This window comes from Nerophis ophidion, linkage group LG13, assembly GCF_033978795.1.
Source record: "Nerophis ophidion isolate RoL-2023_Sa linkage group LG13, RoL_Noph_v1.0, whole genome shotgun sequence".
Taxonomy (NCBI): Eukaryota; Metazoa; Chordata; class Actinopteri; order Syngnathiformes; family Syngnathidae; genus Nerophis; species Nerophis ophidion.
Window position 1 is genome coordinate 26,557,073 of NC_084623.1, and position 17,421 is coordinate 26,574,493.

Genomic DNA, 17,421 nt, shown 5'->3' on the forward strand with positions numbered 1-17,421 from the left:
GCTAACAGTGGGGCAAAAGTCCAAAGAGTTACATAGGCTGAGAAAAAGAGCAGTGATTATTGTATCACACACACGTGTAGCTCATTGCAGAAAGGTCCTGTCAACCAGCTTGCCACATTTAAAAATTGAATTCTGAGGACTGCCTCTCGGCTTACGGCCATACTACCCGAAGATCGCCCGATCTCGTCTGATCTCGGAAGCTAAGTTGGGTCTGGCCTGGTTAGTACTTGGTTGGGAGACAGCCTAGGAATACCAGGTGCTGTAGGCTTTTAGCGATGCTACCAGTATAGGGCGCACTTTCTCCCTTTTGTTTTTTTCACAATGGCTAGAGATACTTGCCACACTTGTCAAAACGCTACATTATGCTCATCCAAACAAACCGCTGGTCTCCACCCAAAACATGTTTGTTTAGTTTTGACTCGGTCTGAAATTTATAGCAAGATTTGCAGTGTCGCCAACAGTGACCCATGTGCCTCAAGGCACTTCAGTGCTAACAGTGGGGCAAAAGTCCAAAGAGTTACATAGGCTGAGAAAAAGAGCAGTGATTATTGTATCACACACGTGTAGCTAATTGCAGAAAGGTCCTGTCAACCAGCTTGCCACATTTAAAAATTGAATTCTGAGGACTGCCTCTCGGCTTACGGCCATACTACCCGAAGATAGCCCGATCTCGTCTGATCTCGGAAGCTAAGCTGGGTCTGGCCTGGTTAGTACTTGGATGGGAGACTGCCTAGGAATACCAGGTGCTGTAAGCTTTTAGCGATGCTCCCAGTATAGGGCGCACTTTCTCCCTTTTGTTTTTGTCACAATGGCTATAGATACTTGCCACACTTGTCAAAACGCTACGTTTATGCTCGTCCAAACAAAACACTGGTCTCCACCCAAAACATGTTTAGTTTTGACTCGGTCTGAAATTTATAGCAAGATTTGCAGTGTCGCCAACAGTCACCCATGTGCCTCAAGGCACTTCAGTGCTAACAGTGGGCCAAGAGTCCAAAGAGTTACATAGATTGAGAAAAAGAGCAGTGATTATTGTATCACACACGTGTAGCTCATTGCTGAAAGGTCCTGTCAACCAGCTTGCCACATTTAAAAATTGAATTCTGAGGACTGCGTCTCGGCTTACGGCCATACTACCCGAAGATCGCCCGATCTCGTCTGATCTCGGAAGCTAAGCTGGGTCTGGCCTGGTTAGTACTTGGTTGGGGGACTGCCTAGGAATACCAAGTGCTGTAGGCTTTTAGCGATGCTCCCAGTATAGGGCGCACTTTCTCCCTTTTGTTTTTGTCACAATGGCTATAGATACTTGCCACACTTGTCAAAATGCTACATTATGCTCGTCCAAACAATACGCTGGTCTCCACCCAAAACAAGTTTAGTTTTGACTCGGTCTGAAATTTATAGCAAGATTTGCAGTGTCGCCAACAGTGACCCATGTGCCTCAAGGCACTTCAGTGCTAACAGTGGGGCAAAAGTCCAAAGAGTTACATAGGCTGAGAAAAAGAGTAGTGATTATTGTATCACACACGTGTAGCTCATTGTAGAAAGGTCCTGTCAACCAGCTTGCCACATTTAAAAATTGAAGTCTGAGGACTGCCTCTCGGCTTACGGCCATACTACCCGAAGATCGCCCGATCTCGTTTGAGCTCGGAAGCTAAGCTGGGTCTGGCCTGGTTAGTACTTGGATGGGAGACTGCCTAGGAATACCAGGTGCTGTAGGCTTTTAGCGATGCTCCCAGTATAGGGCGCACTTTCTCCCTTTTGTTTTTGTCACAATGGCTATAGATACTTGCCACACTTGTCAAAACGCTACATTATGCTCGTCCAAACAAACCGCTGGTCTCCACCCAAAACATGTTTGTTTAGTTTTGACTCGGTCTGAAATTTATAGCAAGATTTGCAGTGTCGCCAACAGTGACCCATGTGCCTCAAGGCACTTCAGTGCTAACAGTGGGGCAAAAGTCCAAAGAGTTACATAGGCTGAGAAAAAGAGCAGTGATTATTGTATCACACACGTGTAGCTCATCTCAGAAAGGTCCTGTCAACCAGCTTGCCACATTTAAAAATTGAATTCTGAGGACTCCCTCTCGGCTTACGGCCATACTACCCGAAAATCGCCTGATCTCGTCTGATCTCGGAAGCTAAGCTGGGTCTGGCCTGGTTAGTACTTGGATGGGAGACTGCCTAGGAATACCAGGTGCTGTAGGCTTTTAGCGATGCTCCCAGTATAGGGCGCACTTTCTCCCTTTTGTTTTTGTCACAATGGTTATAGATACTTGCCACACTTGTCAAAACGCTATGTTTATGCTCGTCCAAACAAAACACTGGTCTCCACCCAAAACATGTTTAGTTTTGAATTGGTCTGAAATTTATAGCAAGATATGCAGTGTCGCCAAAAGTCACCCATGTGCCTCAAGGCACTTCAGTGCTAACAGTGGGCCAAGAGTCCAAAGAGTTACATAGGCTGAGAAAGAGTAGTGATTATTGTATCACACACGTGTAGCTCATTGCAGAAAGGTCCTGTCAACCAGCTTGCCACATTTAAAAATTGAATTCTGAGGACTGCGTCTCGGCTTACGGCCATATTACCTGAAGATCTCCCGATCTCGTCTGATCTCGGAAGCTAAGCTGGGTCTGGCCTGGTTAGTACTTGGTTGGGAGACTGCCTAGGAATACCAAGTGCCGTAGGCTTTTAGCGATGCTCCCAGTATAGGGCGCACTTTCTCCCTTTTGTTTTTCTCACAATGGCTATAGATACTTGCCACACTTGTCAAAACGCTACATTATGCTCGTCCAAACAAAACGCTGGTCTCCACCCAAAACATGTTTAGTTTTGACTCGGTCTGAAATTTATAGCAAGATTTGCAGTGTCGCCAACAGTGACCCATGTGCCTCAAGGCACTTCAGTGCTAACAGTGGGGCAAAAGTCCAAAGAGTTACATAGGCTGAGAAAAAGAGCAGTGATTATTGTATCACACACACGTGTAGCTCATTGCAGAAAGGTCCTGTCAACCAGCTTGCCACATTTAAAAATTGAATTCTGAGGACTGCCTCTCGGCTTACGGCCATACTACCCGAAGATCGCCCGATCTCGTCTGATCTCGGAAGCTAAGTTGGGTCTGGCCTGGTTAGTACTTGGTTGGGAGACAGCCTAGGAATACCAGGTGCTGTAGGCTTTTAGCGATGCTACCAGTATAGGGCGCACTTTCTCCCTTTTGTTTTTTTCACAATGGCTAGAGATACTTGCCACACTTGTCAAAACGCTACATTATGCTCATCCAAACAAACCGCTGGTCTCCACCCAAAACATGTTTGTTTAGTTTTGACTCGGTCTGAAATTTATAGCAAGATTTGCAGTGTCGCCAACAGTGACCCATGTGCCTCAAGGCACTTCAGTGCTAACAGTGGGGCAAAAGTCCAAAGAGTTACATAGGCTGAGAAAAAGAGCAGTGATTATTGTATCACACACGTGTAGCTAATTGCAGAAAGGTCCTGTCAACCAGCTTGCCACATTTAAAAATTGAATTCTGAGGACTGCCTCTCGGCTTACGGCCATACTACCCGAAGATAGCCCGATCTCGTCTGATCTCGGAAGCTAAGCTGGGTCTGGCCTGGTTAGTACTTGGATGGGAGACTGCCTAGGAATACCAGGTGCTGTAAGCTTTTAGCGATGCTCCCAGTATAGGGCGCACTTTCTCCCTTTTGTTTTTGTCACAATGGCTATAGATACTTGCCACACTTGTCAAAACGCTACGTTTATGCTCGTCCAAACAAAACACTGGTCTCCACCCAAAACATGTTTAGTTTTGACTCGGTCTGAAATTTATAGCAAGATTTGCAGTGTCGCCAACAGTCACCCATGTGCCTCAAGGCACTTCAGTGCTAACAGTGGGCCAAGAGTCCAAAGAGTTACATAGATTGAGAAAAAGAGCAGTGATTATTGTATCACACACGTGTAGCTCATTGCTGAAAGGTCCTGTCAACCAGCTTGCCACATTTAAAAATTGAATTCTGAGGACTGCGTCTCGGCTTACGGCCATACTACCCGAAGATCGCCCGATCTCGTCTGATCTCGGAAGCTAAGCTGGGTCTGGCCTGGTTAGTACTTGGTTGGGGGACTGCCTAGGAATACCAAGTGCTGTAGGCTTTTAGCGATGCTCCCAGTATAGGGCGCACTTTCTCCCTTTTGTTTTTGTCACAATGGCTATAGATACTTGCCACACTTGTCAAAATGCTACATTATGCTCGTCCAAACAATACGCTGGTCTCCACCCAAAACAAGTTTAGTTTTGACTCGGTCTGAAATTTATAGCAAGATTTGCAGTGTCGCCAACAGTGACCCATGTGCCTCAAGGCACTTCAGTGCTAACAGTGGGGCAAAAGTCCAAAGAGTTACATAGGCTGAGAAAAAGAGTAGTGATTATTGTATCACACACGTGTAGCTCATTGTAGAAAGGTCCTGTCAACCAGCTTGCCACATTTAAAAATTGAAGTCTGAGGACTGCGTCTCGGCTTACGGCCATACTACCCGAAGATCGCCCGATCTCGTCTGATCTCGGAAGCTAAGCTGGGTCTGGCCTGGTTAGTACTTGGATGGGAGACTGCCTAGGAATACCAGGTGCTGTAGGCTTTTAGCGATGCTCCCAGTATAGGGCGCACTTTCTCCCTTTTGTTTTTCTCACAATGGCTATAGATACTTGCCACACTTGTCAAAACGCTACATTATGCTCGTCCAAACAAAACGCTGATCTCCACCCAAAACATTTTTAGTTTTGACTCGGTCTGAAATTTATAGCAAGATTTGCAGTGTCGCCAACAGTGACCCATGTGCCTCAAGGCACTTCAGTGCTAACAGTGGGGCAAAAGTCCAAAGAGTTACATAGGCTGAGAAAAAGAGCAGTGATTTTTGTATCACACACGTGTAGCTCATTGCAGAAAGGTCCTGTCAACCAGCTTGCCACATTTAAAAGTTGAATTCTGAGGACTGCTTCTCGGCTTACGGCCATACTACCCGAAGATCGCCCGATCTCGTCTGATCTCGGAAGCTAAGCTGGGTCTGGCCTGATTAGTACTTGGATGGGAGACTGCCTAGGAATACCAGGTGCTGTAGGCTTTTAGCGATGTTCCCAGTATAGGGCGCACTTTCTCCCTTTTGTTTTTGTCACAATGGCTATAGATACTTGCCACACTTGTCAAAACGCTACATTATGCTCGTCCAAACACGACGCTGGTCTCCACCCAAAACATGTTTAGTTTTGACTCGGTCTGAAATTTATAGCAAGATTTGCAGTGTCGCCAATAGTGACCCATGTGCCTCAAGGCACTTCAGTGCTAACAGTGGGGCAAAAGTCGTAAGAGTTACATAGGCTGAGAAAAAAAAGCAGTGATTATTGTATCACACACGTGTAGCTCATTGCAGAAAGGTCCTGTCAACCAGCTTGCCACATTTAAAAATTTAATTCTGAGGACTGCCTCTCGGCTTACGGCCATACTACCCGAAGATCGCCCGATCTCGTCTGATCTCGGAAGCTAAGCTGGGTCTGGCCTGGTTAGTACTTGGTTGGGAGACTGCCTAGGAATACCAGGTGCTGTAGGCTTTTAGCGATGCTACCAGTATAGGGCGCACTTTCTCCCTTTTGTTTTTTTCACAATGGCTATAGATATTTGCCACACTTGTCAAAACGCTACATTATGCTTGTCCAAACAAACCGCTGGTCTCCACCCAAAACATGTTTGTTTAGTTTTGACTCGGTCTGAAATTTATAGCAAGATTTGCAGTGTTGCCAACAGTGACCCATGTGCCTCAAGGCAGTTCAGTGCTAACAGTGGGGCAAAAGTCCAAAGAGTTACATAGGCTGAGAAAAAGAGCAGTGATTATTGTATCACACACGTGTAGCTCATTGCAGAAAGGTCCTGTCAACCAGCTTGCCACATTTAAAAATTGAATTCTGAGGACTGCCTCTCGGCTTACGGCCATACTACCGGAAGATCGCCCGATCTCGTCTGATCTCGGAAGCTAAGCTGGGTCTGGCCTGGTTAGTACTTGGATGGGAGACTGCCTAGGAATACCAGGTGCTGTAGGCTTTTAGCGATGCTCCCAGTATAGGGCGCACTTTCTCCCTTTTGTTTTTCTCACAATGGCTATAGATACTTGCCACACTTGTCAAAACGCTACATTATGCTCGTCCAAACAAAACGCTGGTCTCCACCCAAAACATGTTTAGTTTTGACTCGGTCTGAAATTTATAGCAAGATTTGCAGTGTCGCCAACAGTGACCCATGTGCCTCAAGGCACTTCAGTGCTAACAGTGGGGCAAAAGTCCAAAGAGTTACATAGGCTGAGAAAAAGAGCAGTGATTTTTGTATCACACACGTGTAGCTCATTGCAGAAAGGTCCTGTCAACCAGCTTGCCACATTTAAAAGTTGAATTCTGAGGACTGCCTCTCGGCTTACGGCCATACTACCCGAAGATCGCCCGATCTCGTCTGATCTCGGAAGCTAAGCTGGGTCTGGCCTGATTAGTACTTGGATGGGAGACTGCCTAGGAATACCAGGTGCTGTAGGCTTTTAGCGATGTTCCCAGTATAGGGCGCACTTTCTCCCTTTTGTTTTTGTCACAATGGCTATAGATACTTGCCACACTTGTCAAAACGCTACATTATGCTCGTCCAAACAAAACGCTGGTCTCCACCCAAAACATGTTTAGTTTTGACTCGGTCTGAAATTTATAGCAAGATTTGCAGTGTCGCCAATAGTGACCCATGTGCCTCAAGGCACTTCAGTGCTAACAGTGGGGCAAAAGTCGTAAGAGTTACATAGGCTGAGAAAAAAAAGCAGTGATTATTGTATCACACACGTGTAGCTCATTGCAGAAAGGTCCTGTCAACCAGCTTGCCACATTTAAAAATTGAATTCTGAGGACTGCCTCTCGGCTTACGGCCATACTACCCGAAGATAGCCCGATCTCGTCTGATCTCGGAAGCTAAGCTGGGTCTGGCCTGGTTAGTACTTGGATGGGAGACTGCCTAGGAATACCAGGTGCTGTAAGCTTTTAGCGATGCTCCCAGTATAGGGCGCACTTTCTCCCTTTTGTTTTTTTCACAATGGCTAGAGATACTTGCCACACTTGTCAAAACGCTACATTATGCTCATCCAAACAAACCGCTGGTCTCCACCCAAAACATGTTTGTTTAGTTTTGACTCGGTCTGAAATTTATTGCAAGATTTGCAGTGTCGCCAACAGTGACCCATGTGCCTCAAGGCACTTCAGTGCTAACAGTGGGGCAAAAGTCCAAAGAGTTACATTGCCTGAGAAAAAGAGCAGTGATTATTGTATCACACACGTGTAGCTAATTGCAGAAAGGTCCTGTCAACCAGCTTGCCACATTTAAAAATTGAATTCTGAGGACTGCCTCTCGGCTTACGGCCATACTACCCGAAGATAGCCCGATCTCGTCTGATCTCGGAAGCTAAGCTGGGTCTGGCCTGGTTAGTACTTGGATGGGAGACTGCCTAGGAATACCAGGTGCTGTAAGCTTTTAGCGATGCTCCCAGTATAGGGCGCACTTTCTCCCTTTTGTTTTTGTCACAATGGCTATAGATACTTGCCACACTTGTCAAAACGCTACGTTTATGCTCGTCCAAACAAAACACTGGTCTCCACCCAAAACATGTTTAGTTTTGACTCGGTCTGAAATTTATAGCAAGATTTGCAGTGTCGCCAACAGTGACCCATGTGCCTCAAGGCACTTCAGTGCTAACAGTGGGGCAAAAGTCCAAAGAGTTACATAGGCTGAGAAAAAGAGCAGTGATTATTGTATCACACACACGTGTAGCTCATTGCAGAAAGGTCCTGTCAACCAGCTTGCCACATTTAAAAATTGAATTCTGAGGACTGCCTCTCGGCTTACGGCCATACTACCCGAAGATCGCCCGATCTCGTCTGATCTCGGAAGCTAAGTTGGGTCTGGCCTGGTTAGTACTTGGTTGGGAGACAGCCTAGGAATACCAGGTGCTGTAGGCTTTTAGCGATGCTACCAGTATAGGGCGCACTTTCTCCCTTTTGTTTTTTTCACAATGGCTAGAGATACTTGCCACACTTGTCAAAACGCTACATTATGCTCATCCAAACAAACCGCTGGTCTCCACCCAAAACATGTTTGTTTAGTTTTGACTCGGTCTGAAATTTATAGCAAGATTTGCAGTGTCGCCAACAGTGACCCATGTGCCTCAAGGCACTTCAGTGCTAACAGTGGGGCAAAAGTCCAAAGAGTTACATAGGCTGAGAAAAAGAGCAGTGATTATTGTATCACACACGTGTAGCTAATTGCAGAAAGGTCCTGTCAACCAGCTTGCCACATTTAAAAATTGAATTCTGAGGACTGCCTCTCGGCTTACGGCCATACTACCCGAAGATAGCCCGATCTCGTCTGATCTCGGAAGCTAAGCTGGGTCTGGCCTGGTTAGTACTTGGATGGGAGACTGCCTAGGAATACCAGGTGCTGTAAGCTTTTAGCGATGCTCCCAGTATAGGGCGCACTTTCTCCCTTTTGTTTTTGTCACAATGGCTATAGATACTTGCCACACTTGTCAAAACGCTACGTTTATGCTCGTCCAAACAAAACACTGGTCTCCACCCAAAACATGTTTAGTTTTGACTCGGTCTGAAATTTATAGCAAGATTTGCAGTGTCGCCAACAGTCACCCATGTGCCTCAAGGCACTTCAGTGCTAACAGTGGGCCAAGAGTCCAAAGAGTTACATAGATTGAGAAAAAGAGCAGTGATTATTGTATCACACACGTGTAGCTCATTGCTGAAAGGTCCTGTCAACCAGCTTGCCACATTTAAAAATTGAATTCTGAGGACTGCGTCTCGGCTTACGGCCATACTACCCGAAGATCGCCCGATCTCGTCTGATCTCGGAAGCTAAGCTGGGTCTGGCCTGGTTAGTACTTGGTTGGGGGACTGCCTAGGAATACCAAGTGCTGTAGGCTTTTAGCGATGCTCCCAGTATAGGGCGCACTTTCTCCCTTTTGTTTTTGTCACAATGGCTATAGATACTTGCCACACTTGTCAAAATGCTACATTATGCTCGTCCAAACAATACGCTGGTCTCCACCCAAAACAAGTTTAGTTTTGACTCGGTCTGAAATTTATAGCAAGATTTGCAGTGTCGCCAACAGTGACCCATGTGCCTCAAGGCACTTCAGTGCTAACAGTGGGGCAAAAGTCCAAAGAGTTACATAGGCTGAGAAAAAGAGTAGTGATTATTGTATCACACACGTGTAGCTCATTGTAGAAAGGTCCTGTCAACCAGCTTGCCACATTTAAAAATTGAAGTCTGAGGACTGCGTCTCGGCTTACGGCCATACTACCCGAAGATCGCCCGATCTCGTTTGAGCTCGGAAGCTAAGCTGGGTCTGGCCTGGTTAGTACTTGGATGGGAGACTGCCTAGGAATACCAGGTGCTGTAGGCTTTTAGCGATGCTCCCAGTATAGGGCGCACTTTCTCCCTTTTGTTTTTGTCACAATGGCTATAGATACTTGCCACACTTGTCAAAACGCTACGTTTATGCTTGTCCAAACAAAACACTGGTCTCCACCCAAAACATGTTTAGTTTTGATTCGGTCTGAAATTTATAGCAAGATTTGCAGTGTCGCCAACAGTGACCCATGTGCCTCAAGGCACTTCAGTGCTAACAGTGGGGCAAAAGTCCAAAGAGTTACATAGGCTGAGAAAAAGAGCAGTGATTATTGTATCACACACGTGTAGCTCATTGCAGAAAGGTCCTGTCAACCAGCTTGCCACATTTAAAAGTTGAATTCTGAGGACTGCCTCTCGCCTTACGGCCATACTACCCGAAGATCGCCCGATCTCGTCTGATCTCGGAAGCTAAGCTGGGTCTGGCCTGGTTAGTACTTGGATGGGAGACTGCCTAGGAATACCAGGTGCTGTAGGCTTTTAGCGATGCTCCCAGTATAGGGCGCACTTTCTCCCTTTTGTTTTTCTCACAATGGCTATAGATACTTGCCACACTTGTCAAAACGCTACATTATGCTCGTCCAAACAAAACGCTGATCTCCACCCAAAACATGTTTAGTTTTGACTCGGTCTGAAATTTATAGCAAGATTTGCAGTGTCGCCAACAGTGACCCATGTGCCTCAAGGCACTTCAGTGCTAACAGTGGGGCAAAAGTCCAAAGAGTTACATAGGCTGAGAAAAAGAGCAGTGATTTTTGTATCACACACGTGTAGCTCATTGCAGAAAGGTCCTGTCAACCAGCTTGCCACATTTAAAAGTTGAATTCTGAGGACTGCTTCTCGGCTTACGGCCATACTACCCGAAGATCGCCCGATCTCGTCTGATCTCGGAAGCTAAGCTGGGTCTGGCCTGATTAGTACTTGGATGGGAGACTGCCTAGGAATACCAGGTGCTGTAGGCTTTTAGCGATGTTCCCAGTATAGGGCGCACTTTCTCCCTTTTGTTTTTGTCACAATGGCTATAGATACTTGCCACACTTGTCAAAACGCTACATTATGCTCGTCCAAACACGACGCTGGTCTCCACCCAAAACATGTTTAGTTTTGACTCGGTCTGAAATTTATAGCAAGATTTGCAGTGTCGCCAATAGTGACCCATGTGCCTCAAGGCACTTCAGTGCTAACAGTGGGGCAAAAGTCGTAAGAGTTACATAGGCTGAGAAAAAAAAGCAGTGATTATTGTATCACACACGTGTAGCTCATTGCAGAAAGGTCCTGTCAACCAGCTTGCCACATTTAAAAATTTAATTCTGAGGACTGCCTCTCGGCTTACGGCCATACTACCCGAAGATCGCCCGATCTCGTCTGATCTCGGAAGCTAAGCTGGGTCTGGCCTGGTTAGTACTTGGTTGGGAGACTGCCTAGGAATACCAGGTGCTGTAGGCTTTTAGCGATGCTACCAGTATAGGGCGCACTTTCTCCCTTTTGTTTTTTTCACAATGGCTATAGATATTTGCCACACTTGTCAAAACGCTACATTATGCTTGTCCAAACAAACCGCTGGTCTCCACCCAAAACATGTTTGTTTAGTTTTGACTCGGTCTGAAATTTATAGCAAGATTTGCAGTGTTGCCAACAGTGACCCATGTGCCTCAAGGCAGTTCAGTGCTAACAGTGGGGCAAAAGTCCAAAGAGTTACATAGGCTGAGAAAAAGAGCAGTGATTATTGTATCACACACGTGTAGCTCATTGCAGAAAGGTCCTGTCAACCAGCTTGCCACATTTAAAAATTGAATTCTGAGGACTGCCTCTCGGCTTACGGCCATACTACCGGAAGATCGCCCGATCTCGTCTGATCTCGGAAGCTAAGCTGGGTCTGGCCTGGTTAGTACTTGGATGGGAGACTGCCTAGGAATACCAGGTGCTGTAGGCTTTTAGCGATGCTCCCAGTATAGGGCGCACTTTCTCCCTTTTGTTTTTCTCACAATGGCTATAGATACTTGCCACACTTGTCAAAACGCTACATTATGCTCGTCCAAACAAAACGCTGGTCTCCACCCAAAACATGTTTAGTTTTGACTCGGTCTGAAATTTATAGCAAGATTTGCAGTGTCGCCAACAGTGACCCATGTGCCTCAAGGCACTTCAGTGCTAACAGTGGGGCAAAAGTCCAAAGAGTTACATAGGCTGAGAAAAAGAGCAGTGATTTTTGTATCACACACGTGTAGCTCATTGCAGAAAGGTCCTGTCAACCAGCTTGCCACATTTAAAAGTTGAATTCTGAGGACTGCCTCTCGGCTTACGGCCATACTACCCGAAGATCGCCCGATCTCGTCTGATCTCGGAAGCTAAGCTGGGTCTGGCCTGATTAGTACTTGGATGGGAGACTGCCTAGGAATACCAGGTGCTGTAGGCTTTTAGCGATGTTCCCAGTATAGGGCGCACTTTCTCCCTTTTGTTTTTGTCACAATGGCTATAGATACTTGCCACACTTGTCAAAACGCTACATTATGCTCGTCCAAACAAAACGCTGGTCTCCACCCAAAACATGTTTAGTTTTGACTCGGTCTGAAATTTATAGCAAGATTTGCAGTGTCGCCAATAGTGACCCATGTGCCTCAAGGCACTTCAGTGCTAACAGTGGGGCAAAAGTCGTAAGAGTTACATAGGCTGAGAAAAAGAGCAGTGATTATTGTATCACACACGTGTAGCTCATTGCAGAAAGGTCCTGTCAACCAGCTTGCCACATTTAAAAATTGAATTCTGAGGACTGCCTCTCGGCTTACGGCCATACTACCCGAAGATAGCCCGATCTCGTCTGATCTCGGAAGCTAAGCTGGGTCTGGCCTGGTTAGTACTTGGATGGGAGACTGCCTAGGAATACCAGGTGCTGTAAGCTTTTAGCGATGCTCCCAGTATAGGGCGCACTTTCTCCCTTTTGTTTTTTTCACAATGGCTAGAGATACTTGCCACACTTGTCAAAACGCTACATTATGCTCATCCAAACAAACCGCTGGTCTCCACCCAAAACATGTTTGTTTAGTTTTGACTCGGTCTGAAATTTATTGCAAGATTTGCAGTGTCGCCAACAGTGACCCATGTGCCTCAAGGCACTTCAGTGCTAACAGTGGGGCAAAAGTCCAAAGAGTTACATTGCCTGAGAAAAAGAGCAGTGATTATTGTATCACACACGTGTAGCTAATTGCAGAAAGGTCCTGTCAACCAGCTTGCCACATTTAAAAATTGAATTCTGAGGACTGCCTCTCGGCTTACGGCCATACTACCCGAAGATAGCCCGATCTCGTCTGATCTCGGAAGCTAAGCTGGGTCTGGCCTGGTTAGTACTTGGATGGGAGACTGCCTAGGAATACCAGGTGCTGTAAGCTTTTAGCGATGCTCCCAGTATAGGGCGCACTTTCTCCCTTTTGTTTTTGTCACAATGGCTATAGATACTTGCCACACTTGTCAAAACGCTACGTTTATGCTCGTCCAAACAAAACACTGGTCTCCACCCAAAACATGTTTAGTTTTGACTCGGTCTGAAATTTATAGCAAGATTTGCAGTGTCGCCAACAGTCACCCATGTGCCTCAAGGCACTTCAGTGCTAACAGTGGGCCAAGAGTCCAAAGAGTTACATAGATTGAGAAAAAGAGCAGTGATTATTGTATCACACACGTGTAGCTCATTGCTGAAAGGTCCTGTCAACCAGCTTGCCACATTTAAAAATTGAATTCTGAGGACTGCGTCTCGGCTTACGGCCATACTACCCGAAGATCGCCCGATCTCGTCTGATCTCGGAAGCTAAGCTGGGTCTGGCCTGGTTAGTACTTGGTTGGGGGACTGCCTAGGAATACCAAGTGCTGTAGGCTTTTAGCGATGCTCCCAGTATAGGGCGCACTTTCTCCCTTTTGTTTTTGTCACAATGGCTATAGATACTTGCCACACTTGTCAAAATGCTACATTATGCTCGTCCAAACAATACGCTGGTCTCCACCCAAAACAAGTTTAGTTTTGACTCGGTCTGAAATTTATAGCAAGATTTGCAGTGTCGCCAACAGTGACCCATGTGCCTCAAGGCACTTCAGTGCTAACAGTGGGGCAAAAGTCCAAAGAGTTACATAGGCTGAGAAAAAGAGTAGTGATTATTGTATCACACACGTGTAGCTCATTGTAGAAAGGTCCTGTCAACCAGCTTGCCACATTTAAAAATTGAAGTCTGAGGACTGCGTCTCGGCTTACGGCCATACTACCCGAAGATCACCCGATCTCGTCTGAGCTCGGAAGCTAAGCTGGGTCTGGCCTGGTTAGTACTTGGATGGGAGACTGCCTAGGAATACCAGGTGCTGTAGGCTTTTAGCGATGCTCCCAGTATAGGGCGCACTTTCTCCCTTTTGTTTTTGTCACAATGGCTATAGATACTTGCCACACTTGTCAAAACGCTACGTTTATGCTTGTCCAAACAAAACACTGGTCTCCACCCAAAACATGTTTAGTTTTGACTCGGTCTGAAATTTATAGCAAGATTTGCAGTGTCGCCAACAGTGACCCATGTGCCTCAAGGCACTTCAGTGCTAACAGTGGGGCAAAAGTCCAAAGAGTTACATAGGCTGAGAAAAAGAGCAGTGATTATTGTATCACACACGTGTAGCTCATTGCAGAAAGGTCCTGTCAACCAGCTTGCCACATTTAAAAGTTGAATTCTGAGGACTACCTCTCGGCTTACGGCCATACTACCCGAAGATCGCCCGATCTCGTCTGATCTCGGAAGCTAAGCTGGGTCTGGCCTGGTTAGTACTTGGATGGGAGACTGCCTAGGAATACCAGGTGCTGTAGGCTTTTAGCGATGCTCCCAGTATAGGGCGCACTTTCTCCCTTTTGTTTTTCTCACAATGGCTATAGATACTTGCCACACTTGTCAAAACGCTACATTATGCTCGTCCAAACAAAACGCTGATCTCCACCCAAAACATGTTTAGTTTTGACTCGGTCTGAAATTTATAGCAAGATTTGCAGTGTCGCCAACAGTGACCCATGTGCCTCAAGGCACTTCAGTGCTAACAGTGGGGCAAAAGTCCAAAGAGTTACATAGGCTGAGAAAAAGAGCAGTGATTTTTGTATCACACACGTGTAGCTCATTGCAGAAAGGTCCTGTCAACCAGCTTGCCACATTTAAAAGTTGAAATCTGAGGACTGCCTCTCGGCTTACGGCCATACTACCCGAAGATCGCCCGATCTCGTCTGATCTCGGAAGCTAAGCTGGGTCTGGCCTGATTAGTACTTGGATGGGAGACTGCCTAGGAATACCAGGTGCTGTAGGCTTTTAGCGATGTTCCCAGTATAGGGCGCACTTTCTCCCTTTTGTTTTTGTCACAATGGCTATAGATACTTGCCACACTTGTCAAAACGCTACATTATGCTCGTCCAAACACGACGCTGGTCTCCACCCAAAACATGTTTAGTTTTGACTCGGTCTGAAATTTATAGCAAGATTTGCATTGTCGCCAATAGTGACCCATGTGCCTCAAGGCACTTCAGTGCTAACAGTGGGGCAAAAGTCGTAAGAGTTACATAGGCTGAGAAAAAAAAGCAGTGATTATTGTATCACACACGTGTAGCTCATTGCAGAAAGGTCCTGTCAACCAGCTTGCCACATTTAAAAATTTAATTCTGAGGACCGCCTCTCAGCTTACGGCCATACTACCCGAAGATCGCCCGATCTCGTCTGATCTCGGAAGCTAAGCTGGGTCTGGCCTGGTTAGTACTTGGTTGGGAGACTACCTAGGAATACCAGGTGCTGTAGGCTTTTAGCGATGCTACCAGTATAGGGCGCACTTTCTCCCTTTTGTTTTTTTCACAATGGCTATAGATATTTGCCACACTTGTCAAAACGCTACATTATGCTCGTCCAAACAAACCGCTGGTCTCCACCCAAAACATGTTTGTTTAGTTTTGACTCGGTCTGAAATTTATAGCAAGATTTGCAGTGTTGCCAACAGTGACCCATGTGCCTCAAGGCACTTCAGTGCTAACAGTGGGGCAAAAGTCCAAAGAGTTACATAGGCTGAGAAAAAGAGCAGTGATTATTGTATCACACACGTGTAGCTCATTGCAGAAAGGTCCTGTCAACCAGCTTGCCACATTTAAAAATTGAATTCTGAGGGCTGCCTCTCGGCTTACGGCCATACTACCGGAAGATCGCCCGATCTCGTCTGATCTCGGAAGCTAAGCTGGGTCTGGCCTGGTTAGTACTTGGATGGGAGACTGCCTAGGAATACCAGGTGCTGTAGGCTTTTAGCGATGCTCCCCGTATAGGGCGCACTTTCTCCCTTTTGTTTTTCTCACAATGGCTATAGATACTTGCCAGACTTGTCAAAACGCTACATTATGCTCGTCCAAACAAAACGCTGGTCTCCACCCAAAACATGTTTAGTTTTGACTCGGTCTGAAATTTATAGCAAGATTTGCAGTGTCGCCAACAGTGACCCATGTGCCTCAAGGCACTTCAGTGCTAACAGTGGGGCAAAAGTCCAAAGAGTTACATAGGCTGAGAAAAAGAGCAGTGATTATTGTATCACACACGTGTAGCTCATTGCAGAAAGGTCCTGTCAACCAGCTTGCCACATTTAAAAGTTGAATTCTGAGGACTGCCTCTCGGCTTACGGCCATACTACCCGAAGATCGCCCGATCTCGTCTGATCTCGGAAGCTAAGCTGGGGCTGGCCTGGTTAGTACTTGGATGGGAGACTGCCTAGGAATACCAGGTGCTGTAGGCTTTTAGCGATGATCCCAGTATAGGGCGCACTTTCTCCCTTTTGTTTTTCTCACAATGGCTATAGATACTTGCCACACTTGTCAAAACGCTACATTATGCTCGTCCAAACAAAACGCTAGTCTCCACCCAAAACATGTTTGTTTAGTTTTGACTCGGTCTGAAATTTATAGCAAGATTTGCAGTGTTGCCAACAGTGACCCATGTGCCTCAAGGCACTTCAGTGCTAACATTGGGGCAAAAGTCCAAAGAGTTACATAGGCTGAGAAAAAGAGCAGTGATTATTGTATCACACACGTGTAGCTCATTGCAGAAAGGTCCTGTCAACCAGCTTGCCACATTTAAAAATTGAATTCTGAGTACTGCGTCTCGGCTTACGGCCATACTACCCGAAGATCGCCCGATCTCGTCTGATCTCGGAAGCTAAGCTGGGTCTGGCCTGGTTAGTACTTGGATGGGAGACTGCCTAGGAATACCAGGTGCTGTAGGCTTTTAGCGATGCTCCCAGTATAGGGCGCACTTTCTCCCTTTTGTTTTTCTCACAATGGCTATAGATACTTGCCACACTTGTCAAAACGCTACATTATGCTCGTCCAAACAAAACGCTGGTCTCCACCCAAAACATGTTTAGTTTTGACTCGGTCTGAAATTTATAGCAAGATTTGCAGTGTCGCCAACAGTGACCCATGTGCCTCAAGGCACTTCAGTGCTAACAGTGGGGCAAAAGTCCAAAGAGTTACATAGGCTGAGAAAAAGAGCAGTGATTTTTGTATCACACACGTGTAGCTCATTGCAGAAAGGTCCTGTCAACCAGCTTGCCACATTTAAAAGTTGAATTCTGAGGACTGCCTCTCGGCTTACGGCCATACTACCCGAAGATCGCCCGATCTCGTCTGATCTCGGAAGCTAAGCTGGGTCTGGCCTGATTAGTACTTGGATGGGAGACTGCCTAGGAATACCAGGTGCTGTAGGCTTTTAGCGATGTTCCCAGTATAGGGCGCACTTTCTCCCTTTTGTTTTTGTCACAATGGCTATAGATACTTGCCACACTTGTCAAAACGCTACGTTTATGCTCGTCCAAACAAAACACTGGTCTCCACCCAAAACATGTTTAGTTTTGACTCGGTCTGAAATTTATAGCAAGATTTGCAGTGTCGCCAATAGTGAC

The 17,421-nt window shown here is 46.2% G+C and overlaps 36 pseudogenes; all 36 read left to right on the forward strand.

Moving 5' to 3' along the window:
- Positions 1-149: 149 nt before the first annotated feature.
- LOC133565739 (5S ribosomal RNA) lies at positions 150-268 on the forward strand (annotated as a pseudogene).
- Positions 269-636: 368 nt separating this feature from the next.
- LOC133565586 (5S ribosomal RNA) lies at positions 637-755 on the forward strand (annotated as a pseudogene).
- A 365-nt stretch (positions 756-1,120) lies between these two features.
- Positions 1,121-1,239, forward strand: LOC133566582 (5S ribosomal RNA; annotated as a pseudogene).
- A 364-nt stretch (positions 1,240-1,603) lies between these two features.
- On the forward strand, positions 1,604-1,722 carry LOC133565698 (5S ribosomal RNA; annotated as a pseudogene).
- A 368-nt stretch (positions 1,723-2,090) lies between these two features.
- On the forward strand, positions 2,091-2,209 carry LOC133567749 (5S ribosomal RNA; annotated as a pseudogene).
- A 363-nt stretch (positions 2,210-2,572) lies between these two features.
- On the forward strand, positions 2,573-2,691 carry LOC133567134 (5S ribosomal RNA; annotated as a pseudogene).
- A 366-nt stretch (positions 2,692-3,057) lies between these two features.
- Positions 3,058-3,176, forward strand: LOC133565740 (5S ribosomal RNA; annotated as a pseudogene).
- Positions 3,177-3,544: 368 nt separating this feature from the next.
- Positions 3,545-3,663, forward strand: LOC133565587 (5S ribosomal RNA; annotated as a pseudogene).
- A 365-nt stretch (positions 3,664-4,028) lies between these two features.
- Positions 4,029-4,147, forward strand: LOC133566583 (5S ribosomal RNA; annotated as a pseudogene).
- Positions 4,148-4,511: 364 nt separating this feature from the next.
- LOC133567690 (5S ribosomal RNA) lies at positions 4,512-4,630 on the forward strand (annotated as a pseudogene).
- A 364-nt stretch (positions 4,631-4,994) lies between these two features.
- Positions 4,995-5,113, forward strand: LOC133565057 (5S ribosomal RNA; annotated as a pseudogene).
- A 365-nt stretch (positions 5,114-5,478) lies between these two features.
- On the forward strand, positions 5,479-5,597 carry LOC133565296 (5S ribosomal RNA; annotated as a pseudogene).
- A 368-nt stretch (positions 5,598-5,965) lies between these two features.
- Positions 5,966-6,084, forward strand: LOC133566014 (5S ribosomal RNA; annotated as a pseudogene).
- A 364-nt stretch (positions 6,085-6,448) lies between these two features.
- Positions 6,449-6,567, forward strand: LOC133565059 (5S ribosomal RNA; annotated as a pseudogene).
- A 365-nt stretch (positions 6,568-6,932) lies between these two features.
- On the forward strand, positions 6,933-7,051 carry LOC133565590 (5S ribosomal RNA; annotated as a pseudogene).
- A 368-nt stretch (positions 7,052-7,419) lies between these two features.
- Positions 7,420-7,538, forward strand: LOC133565591 (5S ribosomal RNA; annotated as a pseudogene).
- Positions 7,539-7,905: 367 nt separating this feature from the next.
- LOC133565741 (5S ribosomal RNA) lies at positions 7,906-8,024 on the forward strand (annotated as a pseudogene).
- Positions 8,025-8,392: 368 nt separating this feature from the next.
- Positions 8,393-8,511, forward strand: LOC133565592 (5S ribosomal RNA; annotated as a pseudogene).
- Positions 8,512-8,876: 365 nt separating this feature from the next.
- LOC133566584 (5S ribosomal RNA) lies at positions 8,877-8,995 on the forward strand (annotated as a pseudogene).
- A 364-nt stretch (positions 8,996-9,359) lies between these two features.
- On the forward strand, positions 9,360-9,478 carry LOC133565699 (5S ribosomal RNA; annotated as a pseudogene).
- Positions 9,479-9,843: 365 nt separating this feature from the next.
- LOC133565931 (5S ribosomal RNA) lies at positions 9,844-9,962 on the forward strand (annotated as a pseudogene).
- Positions 9,963-10,326: 364 nt separating this feature from the next.
- LOC133565061 (5S ribosomal RNA) lies at positions 10,327-10,445 on the forward strand (annotated as a pseudogene).
- A 365-nt stretch (positions 10,446-10,810) lies between these two features.
- LOC133565297 (5S ribosomal RNA) lies at positions 10,811-10,929 on the forward strand (annotated as a pseudogene).
- Positions 10,930-11,297: 368 nt separating this feature from the next.
- Positions 11,298-11,416, forward strand: LOC133566015 (5S ribosomal RNA; annotated as a pseudogene).
- A 364-nt stretch (positions 11,417-11,780) lies between these two features.
- LOC133565062 (5S ribosomal RNA) lies at positions 11,781-11,899 on the forward strand (annotated as a pseudogene).
- A 364-nt stretch (positions 11,900-12,263) lies between these two features.
- LOC133565593 (5S ribosomal RNA) lies at positions 12,264-12,382 on the forward strand (annotated as a pseudogene).
- A 368-nt stretch (positions 12,383-12,750) lies between these two features.
- LOC133565594 (5S ribosomal RNA) lies at positions 12,751-12,869 on the forward strand (annotated as a pseudogene).
- A 365-nt stretch (positions 12,870-13,234) lies between these two features.
- LOC133566587 (5S ribosomal RNA) lies at positions 13,235-13,353 on the forward strand (annotated as a pseudogene).
- Positions 13,354-13,717: 364 nt separating this feature from the next.
- LOC133565970 (5S ribosomal RNA) lies at positions 13,718-13,836 on the forward strand (annotated as a pseudogene).
- A 365-nt stretch (positions 13,837-14,201) lies between these two features.
- LOC133567691 (5S ribosomal RNA) lies at positions 14,202-14,320 on the forward strand (annotated as a pseudogene).
- Positions 14,321-14,684: 364 nt separating this feature from the next.
- On the forward strand, positions 14,685-14,803 carry LOC133565063 (5S ribosomal RNA; annotated as a pseudogene).
- Positions 14,804-15,168: 365 nt separating this feature from the next.
- On the forward strand, positions 15,169-15,287 carry LOC133565125 (5S ribosomal RNA; annotated as a pseudogene).
- Positions 15,288-15,655: 368 nt separating this feature from the next.
- Positions 15,656-15,774, forward strand: LOC133566016 (5S ribosomal RNA; annotated as a pseudogene).
- Positions 15,775-16,138: 364 nt separating this feature from the next.
- Positions 16,139-16,257, forward strand: LOC133565654 (5S ribosomal RNA; annotated as a pseudogene).
- A 368-nt stretch (positions 16,258-16,625) lies between these two features.
- LOC133567693 (5S ribosomal RNA) lies at positions 16,626-16,744 on the forward strand (annotated as a pseudogene).
- Positions 16,745-17,108: 364 nt separating this feature from the next.
- Positions 17,109-17,227, forward strand: LOC133565064 (5S ribosomal RNA; annotated as a pseudogene).
- Positions 17,228-17,421: the final 194 nt, after the last annotated feature.